At 35.9% G+C, this 11,664-nt stretch overlaps 1 protein-coding gene across 4 annotated transcripts in view; it reads left to right on the top strand.

The window, feature by feature from the left end:
* The window catches only part of Dusp16 (dual specificity phosphatase 16), a 97,154-nt gene that overhangs the window by 66,803 nt on the left and 18,687 nt on the right, over positions 1 to 11,664 (top strand). The gene's annotated exons all lie outside the window — the stretch shown is intronic.

Genomic DNA, 11,664 nt, shown 5'->3' with positions numbered 1-11,664 from the left:
AAACTCCCACCTCTTCAAAATTTTGCCTCAATATTGTATTGCTAATGCACTTGCTCTTATTGTGAGATCTGCTTATTTGAGACTTGATGGCTTATAGAACATTTCTGGTGGGGTCACCATGCCTTTGAGCATGGAATTATTATTAATTCTCTTTTCAAGATAAGCAAACTATGTTACAGAAAACAAAATTAATTTTTTGGAGTAGTGAACAACCCCACAGTTGATTTATTCATTAATTATTCACTCAACAAATTGAGCAAAAACACTGGAAGACAGATTCTAGTGAAGATCAGCAGTTGTAAAGAGTGGGTATCCTGAGTAGAGTGGGTATTCAACTTGTTTCTGGACATACTCTGCTCCCCAGTTCTTGCTTTCAATCTGTGTGTGTGTTTCACTCTGAGTCACTTGTCTTTTTATAAGGATGCCAGTGATGTTGGATTAACCCCTCTCTTTCCTCCTCTGGCATGAATCCATCTTAACTTACATTTTAAGAAAAAATTTTAAATTGTTCTAATTAGTTATATGTGAAAGTAGAATGCATTTTGACACATCATACATAAAGGAGTATAATTTCTCATTCTTCTTGTTGTACATAATGTAGAGTTAGGTCATATAATCATACATGCACATAGAGTAATAATGTCATTCATTCCATCATTCCTACCCACATAGCCTCTCCCCTCCCCAAAATTAATTTCTTAAAGTCACATGCATTCCCAGAGCAAATCTAGAGATAGTTTATTTAATCCCCAGATTTAAAAAAAAAAAAAAAAGTCTACTGAAGAAATCTAATTGTGGTAAAACTTGGTAAGCAGGTGACTCCACAAATAATTGTGTTACAGACCATTTTTGTGACTTTGACATTCAACTAAATAACCAGATGCAGTTATTTCTGATTATGTGCAGGCAGTTTAGGAACAATAAGCCTTTTTTTTTTTTTTTTCCCTATACTTGAGATTGAACCAAGAGGTTCTCTGGTTCATGAACTCCAATCCCAGCCATTTTTATTTTTGTTTTGAGGAAAGATCTCACCAAATTGCTGAGGCTGTAAACAGCACACTTATTTTGCTCTAGACATTTCTCCTATTTAACAAGTATGTGTTAGTAAACAACTTTGTGAGCACCTATAAGGCAAGAGCAGTTAAATCAGAACCTGGAATTGAGAATAAGGAAAGGGGGAAATTTTTTGTTTTTCATGGCCCTATGGCCTTCAAACATATAGTTAGTGTGAGGGGAGAATGGGCTTATGGAAGTTCATGGGACATCAGCATGGGCAAGGAGTCATCATGGAAGATTGTCATGAAACTTTTAAAAAATATATATATAGGGGACTAAGGTTGTGGCTCATAGGTAGAGCACTTGGATAGCATGTGCAAGGCCCTGGGTTTGATCCTCAGCACTACATAAAAATAAATAAATAAAATAAAGGTATTGTATCCAACTACAACTAATAAATAAATATTTTAATAGAATAGATGTATAGATGTAATGGTAAGAAATGGATATTAAGAAATAAGACACTGGTAAGGTAGACAGCTTTGAAAACAATGAGCAGGAATTTGTATCTGAGTTCTGTGTTCACTGTTGACAAGAGCCTGAAGGGAATTTTAGAGATTGATACTCCAGAAATGTTAAACAAATTCCCCAACATCACCCAGTTGCCTTTTAGAACCAGATTTACCTTTCACAAATAGCATAAACTAACTGATCTTCCTGCTGAACTTCTTGATTTAAACAGGAAGGAGCAACAATTGCTTCTTTTTCCTTAAAGATCTCTAAAAATGAAAATTTTATAATCTTTCCTAATAGTACATATATTTTATTACAATTCAAAATTTGAAGTCCTGAAAAATATTACCTACAAGGCTACTAATTTATTAGTCTTTTTCTAAAATAGAGGGCCACCAAGATACACTAAAAGTTTGTCACAGAAGTATTCTTAGAAAGATCATAATACTTACCATTTAAAATTCTAGAAAAACTCTTTATATTATTGTATTTAACCTGCATAGTAGGATTAGAAGGTAGGTTGGCCCCGAGTTGTTAAGTCACTTGCCCAAGATTATGTCACCAACTTCAGAGTTCATCAGGGACGGAGCATATGCAAATCCAAGCTACTCTGATTTTCATGTTTATATAACAGAAAATATCAGTCTTCTGTAAAATTGAATTTTCTACAGCAGGCTGTTTTGATGGACTGCTGAATCTTAACAGTCTGTTAGATCACAATTGAGGTTTTCCACAACAAATTCTACACCATCCATATCTAGTAGAAGTATAATGAAAACCAGATACATAATTTGAAATGTTCTAAGTAGCCTGAGTAAAACAGGTGAAATTAATTTTAATAACATTTCATTTAAACCAGTATATCTAAAATGCTATCATTTCAACATGCAACCAGTATTAAAAATCGAGATATTTTACATGTTTTGTCCTACTGAAATCTGGTGTGTGATTTATTCTTACTGCACATATTAAATTGGATTAGCCACATTTTTGGTGCTCAGTAGCCGTGGGAAGCCTATTGCTACCTTACTGGACAGTGCAGGTCAATACTTCATGTTTCTGATGTTTTAAAGATATGGTTCTCTGTTAAAGACCGCAAGTCATTGGTTGCAAAAATATACTTTCATTTTACTTGTCCCTCAAACTGTGCTTTTGTTTCTTACAATCTGTTCTTTCATTCTGTAGTATCTGTAACTACAGGATGTAACTAAAGCTGAAATGGGAACAAAATTAAAAGTCATTTGCTGATGCCCAGTTTGTATCTGAAATGTGTGGGATTTGAGAATCTGTTATTATGTGAAAGAAAAAGTTCCTTTATCATTTTTCTTCCTTATCACTTAAAACTTTAAATGGAAACTTTTCTTTCACATTTAAATACATGAAATGTATGATAGAATTACCTACTGCAAGTGTTTACTAACCTGCACTGTATGAGATGAGCTGCTTCAGCTGCTTCACTAGCGCAGGTCTGCTTCTTCTTCCTGAGTTACTGTCTGGTTGTCAACATTCTTTATTTAGCTTTTTATTACAGCCTTTTAACATGCAAAGTTGGTTTTCCTATGTTACCCTATTGTTTTGCCTGCTAGTAAGATTATTGATACTTTCTCTGTTGTTCTTATGGCAGTTAGGCAATATCTTGGACACAATATCATTGAATGATGCTCTCAGAGTTTTCAAGAGAGAAATACATGATATAGGAAGACAGAAGGTCATTAGAGTTATCAGTATAAACGTTTAGTGTCTACCATGTGTAGAATCACCATACAGTGTGCAAGTTGGTTGGTTAGATAAAACCTATTTTTTAAACAATAATTCACAAGTCAAAATGATTCACAGTATGACTATCATTACTTAGGCAGTACTGCATAATGGGTGAGTGTCAGCTCTGAGGGTGGATAGGTTTGCTTCTCTGTTTTTCACCTTACCAGCCATATCACTCAAGATAAGATCCTGAATCTCAGTTTCTTTATCTGCAAATTGTAATAATTCCTATCCCTCACTGTTTATGTGATATTCAAATGATGATTTGCATATCATCAAGTACAGTCCCTGGTTTATAGGGGACACTCATCATTATTGTCAGCATAGGATAGAGTACTAGGCATGATGCTAACGTGAGTGGTGGAGTGGGTTTTGTGGCTTGAGGAAGGCTGGATAGAGGAAGTAGGACTTGGTCAGTTTTAAAGGCAAATGGAGTGGCAAATTCAAATTGACTCATGAAATTGACTTCAGTAAGGTAAATTATAATTTGATTGTCTATAATTGTTATTCCATGGTGATTTAATGGGACTTCTCGTCTTCAGACTAGCTGACCATGAGGAAATTGCCCAAATAAAGCAGCTTTATTAAAGCCATCTATTAATCTGTACTCTATTGCTCCATCAACAGGTCATAGAAACTGCACTTAGAAATTAGTCCAGCTAGAGGAGAAAATTCATTACATAGTTTAGGAGTCAGACTTTTAAATGAAAAAAAAAAAAAAAGAATGAAAATTGTAATAATAAAACTTTTTTTTTGACTCACAAATATTTTTGAAATTTGATTTAATTGTATATTGAAACTATAACCTATTTTTTAAGTTCATAGGGGTCATCTCTTTCACTCTGCAGAAGAATGTGTTCTTAAATTCAGCCTGCTATATTCAGTATAACTTCCCTACTTAATGCCAATTAGGAAAAACAAGAATTTGGATTAGTGAAAAATATACATTATAGGCTTTTTGAAAACTCTTATTTTGTTACTAGCTTTATTGATATAATTCATACAATTCATAAGCTATATTTACAATGTAATAAAGTAAAGAAACTAACATTTAATAAGACTATATTATGTATTACTTTATACTCATGCCAGCTGTATGGAACACACAACATTAGCCTTATTTTACAGGTGAATACCAAGATCATTCAGGTAGAATGGCAGTGTGCTGGCTTGTGCTTTGATTTTTCTTGGGCCGGTACTCATATATTTTGTATTATTTCTTGCCACACTGAGATTTCACATGAACTACTTATGAACTGTTTTTAATAAGAAGGCCACTATGCTGGGTGTGGTGGCACATGCCTGTAATCCCAATGGCTAAGGAGACCCAAGCAGGAGGATCATGAGTCCAAGGGCAACCTCAGGAAAAGTGAGGTGCTAAGCAACTCAGTGAGACCCTGTCTCCAAATAAAATACATAATAGGGCTGGGTGGCTAGGATTGTGACTCAGTAGTAGAGCGCTCCCCTAGCACATGCAAGGCCCTGGTTCGATCCTCAGCACCACATAAAAATAAATAGATAAATAAAATAAGTGTATTGTGTCCAACTACAACTAAAAAAAATAAATATTTTAAAAAAAATAGGGCTGGGATGTGACCCAGTGGTTGAGTGCCCCTGAGTCAAGCCCTGGTATCCCTCCCCCCGAAAAAAATCCATTAGGAGTTTGCTTTCCACAAGAAGTAAAATTAAGAATCAATAAAGAGGATGGATTCAAACTAAAAAGCTTCTTCTCAGCAAAGGAAACAATAATGTGAAGAGAGCGCCTACAGAATGGTAGAAAATCTTGACTACATGCACCTCAGGTAAAGCATTAATCTCCAGGAAATATAAAGAACTCAAAAAACTTAACACAAAAAAAAAAAAAAAAAAAAAAAACCCAAAAAACAAAACAAAAAAAACAAAAACCCCCAAATAACCTAATCAATAAATGGACTGAGGAACTGAACAGATACTTCACAGAAGAAGAAATACAATTGATCAATAAACATATGAAGAAATGTTTGTCATCTCTAGCAATTAGAGAAATGCAAATCAAAACGACTCTAAGATTTCATCTCATTCCACTCAAAATGACAGTTATCAAGAATACAAGTAACAAAAAGTGTTGGTGAGGATGTGGGGAAAAGGTACACTCATACATTGCTGGTGGGACTACAAATTGGTGCAAGCACTATGAAAAGCAATATGGAGATTCTATTTCAAGAAAACTTGAAATGGAACCACCATTTGATCCAGCTATCTCACTCCTCAGTTTATATCCAAAGGACTTAAAATCAGCATACTACAGTGACACAGCCATATCAATGCTTACAGCAGTTCAATTCACAATAGCTATACTATGGAACCAGCTTTAGATGTCCTTCAGATAAATGGATAAAGGACATGTGATTGATTTTATTTATATATATATATATACATATATATATGATGAAATATTACTTAGCCTTAAAGAAGAATGAAATTATGGCATTTCCTGGTAAATGGATGGAGCTGGAGAATATCATGCTAAGTGAAATAAGCCAATCCCAAAAACCAGCTGAATGTTTTCTCTGATAAGCAATTGCTGATCCATAGTGGGGAGGGGCGGGGGTATGGAAGAATGTAGGAACTTTGAATTGTGCAGAGAGGATTGAGGGGAAGGGAAAAAAAGAGTTTGCTTTAATGAATTAATCAGCCCTCTCATTATGGCAGTTTATCAACTTCTTTAGCTTGTCAGTTAGACTCTTCAACTTGATATTTAAGACCCTCTATGATCTAATTGTATCTTTTCAGATCTTAACCTCTTCTGATCTTTCTCTCCGCTGGTCCTCTCCATGTCTGAATGGACATGGTCAGTGCTGCATGGTCAGTCCTCCAGACTTTTCTGTACTTTGTGTTTACTTTCTTTTTTTAATTGATTTTTTTAAAAAAATAAATGATAGCAGAATGCATTACAATTCTTATTACATGTATACAGCACAATTTTCTCATATCTCTGGTTGTATATAAAGTATGTTGAAACCAATTCGTGTCTTCATACATGTACTTTGGATGATGATGTCTATCACATTCCACCATCCTTGCTAATCCCCTGTCCCCTCCCTTTCCCTCCCACTCCTCTGCCCTATCTAGAATTCATCTATTCCTCCCATGCTCCCCATCCCTACCCCACTATGAATCAGCTTCCTTATATCAGAGAAAATCCATCCACAATACCTATGCAGTTGTCCCTCTGTATTCCTGGGTTCCACATCCATGGATTTAACCAATCACAGATTGAAAATCATTTGGGAAAAAAATGCATCTGTACAGAACATGGGCAGACTCTTTTCTTATCATTATTCCTGAAACAATATACTATACTGTCTATTTACATAGTATTTACATTGTATTAGGTATTAAAAGTAATCTAGAAATGATTTAAAGTATATGGAAGGATATATGAAAGTTATATGGAAGTGCTGCGTCATTTTATATAAGGGATGTGAGTATCCATAGATTTTGTTCTTTGAGGGCCCTGGAATCAATCCTCCTTAGATCAAGGGATAACTATACCCCATTCAAACTTCAGATGGTAATTTTAGTTCCCTTTCAAAATCCTTCTCTTTGGTTTTACTGCAAGCTATTTTATTTATTCTGTGGGATCACATTCATTTGATACCTCTTTCTATTTTTGATATTTGTGTAGCTGCCTAATTGATGTAGGTTGTTCAACTCTCAATAGGGCTGCTTGCTCTTTATATGCCCCCAAGGCCCTACAAAGCACTTTGGCAACTTTTCAAAATAATAAAATAACTTAATTTTTAAACAGTACAACTTGATTCAAACAATTTACCATGTTAAGAATTACTTAAGTAAAATCTCCTAAAAAGTTTTCTCATGCTGCTAATTTACTCAGAAAACCCTTTCTTAATACATTTGAGAATCCCAAGTAATCAGTCTTTAATAAGTTGTAAAATGAATACAATATAAATTAATGACATTTTACTATGACCTATAAATGAAACTATGTAAGGAATATATGCAAAGATTTTTCATCAAAAGATACTAATAAACTAGTTACTGGATCCTGACTTTAGTCCTCTTAAAGATAATGATTCATTCATCAAATACTTATTTAATCTCTGTGTGTGCCAGACAAGTATTCTAGGTGCTGGGGATGTATCAGGAAGAAAGACAACTTTTTTTTCCCCCCCATGAGCATATATCCTGGAGGAAAGGAACTTTACAGTAAACATAGTAAGTAGGTAAGCTGTTAGTGTCATTTATTATATAACATATTTATCATGGTTAAGTCCTATGATGAAAATAGGGCATAGAGAGGGAGTGCCTATAGGGTGTTGGTTGTGATTAAAGGGTGATGAAGGTAGGCTTCCTCCAGATACAGACATCTGAACAAGCACTTGAAGAGAATGAGTCATTTGTCTATCTGGAGGAAAAGCAGCACATGTAGAAGCCACTGCCGGTACAAGTGTTATCTGTATGATGAGGGGAAAACAAGGAGACCAGTGTGGCTGAGCATGGTGAACATGAGGAGTGTGTCAAAGTTACTCCTAACAGGAAGAGATCAAGACTTCACAAGCCTTTACAACATCTTTATAAACATGTTGGCTTTTACTCTAAAATAGGAGTCACTAATAGGTTCTGAGCAGACTAGTAACATGATCTGACTTATCTTCTTTTAGATCATTTTAGCTCTTATGTTGAAAATAGGTTGTGCTCCCTACAGGATAGAAGCATGGAAGACAGTTGGTAGTGGGTTGGCATCAAGTTGGTAGCAGTTATACTGTGTAACTGCCTAATTGAAGGTAGAGCCACTAGAATTTTCTAATGGATTAGATGGTGAGGGCCGGGTGTGTGAAAGAGGTGTCAAGGAGACTAGGAGATGCACTTGCCATTGGGAATCCTTTGGGTAGAACAGGAGGAATTCAGTTTTGGACATGGCCACGTTTGAGATGCCTGATATACTTTCAAGTGGACATGCTGAGTAGGCAGATGGATACATGAATTCAGGACAGGGTCCCTCAGGAGGAGACATAAATGTGGCATCATAAAGACAGTATTTAATGAGAGTGGATAAGATTATTAAGTGCCAGGCATGGTGGTGCGTACCTGTAATCCCAGTTACTTGGAAGGCTGAGGCAGGATGATAGCAAATATTCATGATGCAAAGTGGTATTGAATGAAAGTGATAGAGCAGAATAAATAAAATAGCTTGGAGTAAAACCAAAGAGAAGGAAGGAAATCATGAGATTGTAGGAAGCAAGTTAACAAAGTGTTTTCCAGGAAGAGAGGAGGTAATCAAGTATGCCAAGTGGTGCTATAGGTCAAGGAAGATGATGACCAAGAATTGGTCATTGGGCTGAGCAGTGTGGAGAGTACTGGTGATCTCTGAGCAGTTTTGGGAGAATGGTGGGAATGAAAGCCTGAATGGAATGGATTCAGGAGATAACAGAAAAGGAATTGGAGATAGCAAGTAAAGATAAGCAGCTCTCTCAAGAAGTTTTGCTAAAAAGAATGATATGACATGTATTAGTTGGAGGAGGAGATGGAAAGTGGGAGAAGATATTTTTAAGATGGGGTGAATAGTGGCTTGTTTGATTGTCAGTAGAGAGAATAATCCAGAACAGTGGAAAATTGATATAGGAGAGAGATGGAGAATAGCTAGAGCCATATCCTTGAGTGAGAGGGGATGGAATTTATTAAGCAAGAGCTGGGATTGGCCATAGAAACATGAGCAAGTTCATGTATAGCAACAGGTAGAAAGGTAGAGTGTATAGGTAGGTACATATGCTGGTATAAGGGTGAATGTGGTAGTGAAAATCAAAATTTGCTTCTGATTGTTTTACTTTTTCTAGTGTAGTAGGAAATAATCATCCACGAGCTAAGAGTGAGAATGAGCAGGGACATGTAGAGAGTTTCAAGAAAAATGGAAATGAATGGAATGGCACCTGAGAGAAGGAAAGTGAATGGGCTAGGGAAATACAATGATTGTGAGCATGAGTTGGAAGTGAGATCAGGTAGCATTGGAGAGTGTTTTCCCTGGCCATATTCAACAGCACAGCTGTAAATGCAGTTTAGGTGTAGAATTGGGCTTAACTAAGGTTGTAATCTTGCCAAGTGAGCGTGAAGAAGTGATAAGGAGGCAAAGGAATTGAGAGTGAAAGCAAGGGAATGATTGTAATGACTGACTATAGTTTTAATTGGGCAGGGAAGGCAGACAGACATAATGGGGATGGAGGGAGTCCGAAAGGTGAGTAGGATTAGCAGATTGTTGATCCTGGAGGGTTGAAGGATTCCAGAAGTAGTGGTAGAAGAGACTGAACTGGAGAGAGAGGAATGGTCCAAGAGTAGGCTACCTGAAATAAGAATTATGAAAGGTTTATAGGTATTAGTATTGACAGAGGCCAGGCTAGACCTAATGGGAGTGAGCAGCTAAGCTAAGGAGTTCCAAGAAAAGGCCAAGGTGTCAGAGGATATTTAAAGGCCAGAAAAGGACTTGTCAATAGAAGGCATGAATTAGTAGACTTAGTACAAAGTTGAGGTAAATCTTTAACAGCATAAGATGACTATTTTCTGGAAGTTTAAAGATTATAATGTTTAATCGTGGGACAGAGTAAATACTCAGTTACGTATGTTTTATACAACATGTTGAAAACAAAACAATTACAAATATGTGCTTTACAATTTATTAAGAAGGCATTGGTATCCATCTATGAGTAAAAACATTGCATAAAATTCTTGTTTTTCATAATTGTAGTTCTCAGTAGCACCATTAAAAACATTGAGATGCTCTGTCAATCACTTGTATATACATCATCAAAAAAAACCAAGAACAATTAATCAAGAAAGCAGGTTAATAGAACAGTTATGAAACTTTATAAACTTGTTTACTAACTTCAGAGATGCTGTGACATCTCTTCTGAGTCTTCAGCAGCCCCTCTTAGGCTCTTCTCTGCAGCATACCTGCCTCTACCATTGGAAGAGTATGCTTACCAGACATCAGCAGTTGCATGGCAGACCTGTTTGGGCCGGTGTGCTTGTAACTTTTTCTTTTTAAAAACATCTTTTTGTACTTTTAGATGGACAGCAGACAGCATGTCTTTATTTTGTTTATTTATTTATGCAGTGCTAAAGATTGAACCCAGTGTCTCACACGTGCTGGGCAAGCACTCTGCCACTGAGCCACAGCCCAAGCCCCAATGTGCTTGTTATTATAATTATGTACATTAATTAAAATATATACACTGGGCTGGAGTTGTGGCTCAGAGGTACACCCCTTGCCTTAAATGTGTGAGGCACTGGGTTCAGCAACTCATAAAAATAAACAAAATAAAGGTATTGTGTCCATTTACAACTAAAGAAAAAAATAAAAAAGAACAAGAAAGAAATTAAAAAATATATATTTACATACACTGATGATATATGAATAAAGAGAGTTGTTGTTATATAACCCAAAATAAATGTTTTGGAAAGATAAATTACTGCTTTTCTGTAAAATTATTTGGAAATAAGGCAACTGTAAAATATTTGGGGAGTTGGCATACTCTGGAAAGCCTCTACATTGACATTGTTTCACAGGTTCTTGCTCTTTAAAAAATGGAAACTGTAGGGGCTGGGGTTGTGGCTCAGAGGTGGAGCGCTTGCCTAGCATGCATGAGGCACTGGGTTCAATCCTCAGCACCACATAAAAATAAAATAAAGGTATTGTGTGCACTTATAATTAAAAAATAAATGTTAAAAAAAAAAAAGGAAACTAAGTGGTAGCTGCATTTAGGTGTGATTTGCTTAAGAACTTTGTTCAGCTAACCCAGAAAAGAATGAGTCAAAGTCCTACATCAGAAATTAGTGAATTAAAGGACATTTATTTGTTTTAAATTAAAATAATGTTTTAAGTATATGTGTATCTTTTTTGGGGGGGGAGGGGTACTAGGGCTTGAATTCACGGGCACTCTACCACTGAGCCATGTCCCCAGCGGTATTTTGTATTTTATTTAGAGACAGGATCTCACTGAGTTGCTTAGTGCCTCACTGCTGCTGAGGCTTGCTTTGAACTCTGGATCCTCCTTGTCTCAGCCCCCCCGAGCCACTGGGATTACAGGCATGTGCCACCATGCCCAGCTCAAATGTATGTGTATTATTTTTAATGATTTTCTCTTTTAACTGACTTTTTCCTCTGATGATGTAACTGCCAAGATGAAAAGGCACTTATTTATGGAATTTAATAGCCAAATTATATTTTAATTTTACATGATGACATATATTTTTCTTGCTTTTCCATTTAAAAAATTTGGACTTGTTTTATTATCAAATTCTATCATATTCCAAAAAACTGCTGGATAATAGATTTAATAAATAGATCTTTTCAGCTAAAATTTCTATTAATAGTTATACTTGCCCTCGTAACCTCCCTCC

The sequence above is a fragment of the Marmota marmota genome, unplaced genomic scaffold (assembly GCF_001458135.2).
Source record: "Marmota marmota marmota unplaced genomic scaffold, marMar, whole genome shotgun sequence".
Lineage (NCBI taxonomy): Eukaryota > Metazoa > Chordata > Mammalia > Rodentia > Sciuridae > Marmota > Marmota marmota.
Note: the sequence above shows the minus strand (reverse complement) of the source record. Positions and strands in the feature narration are given on the sequence as shown.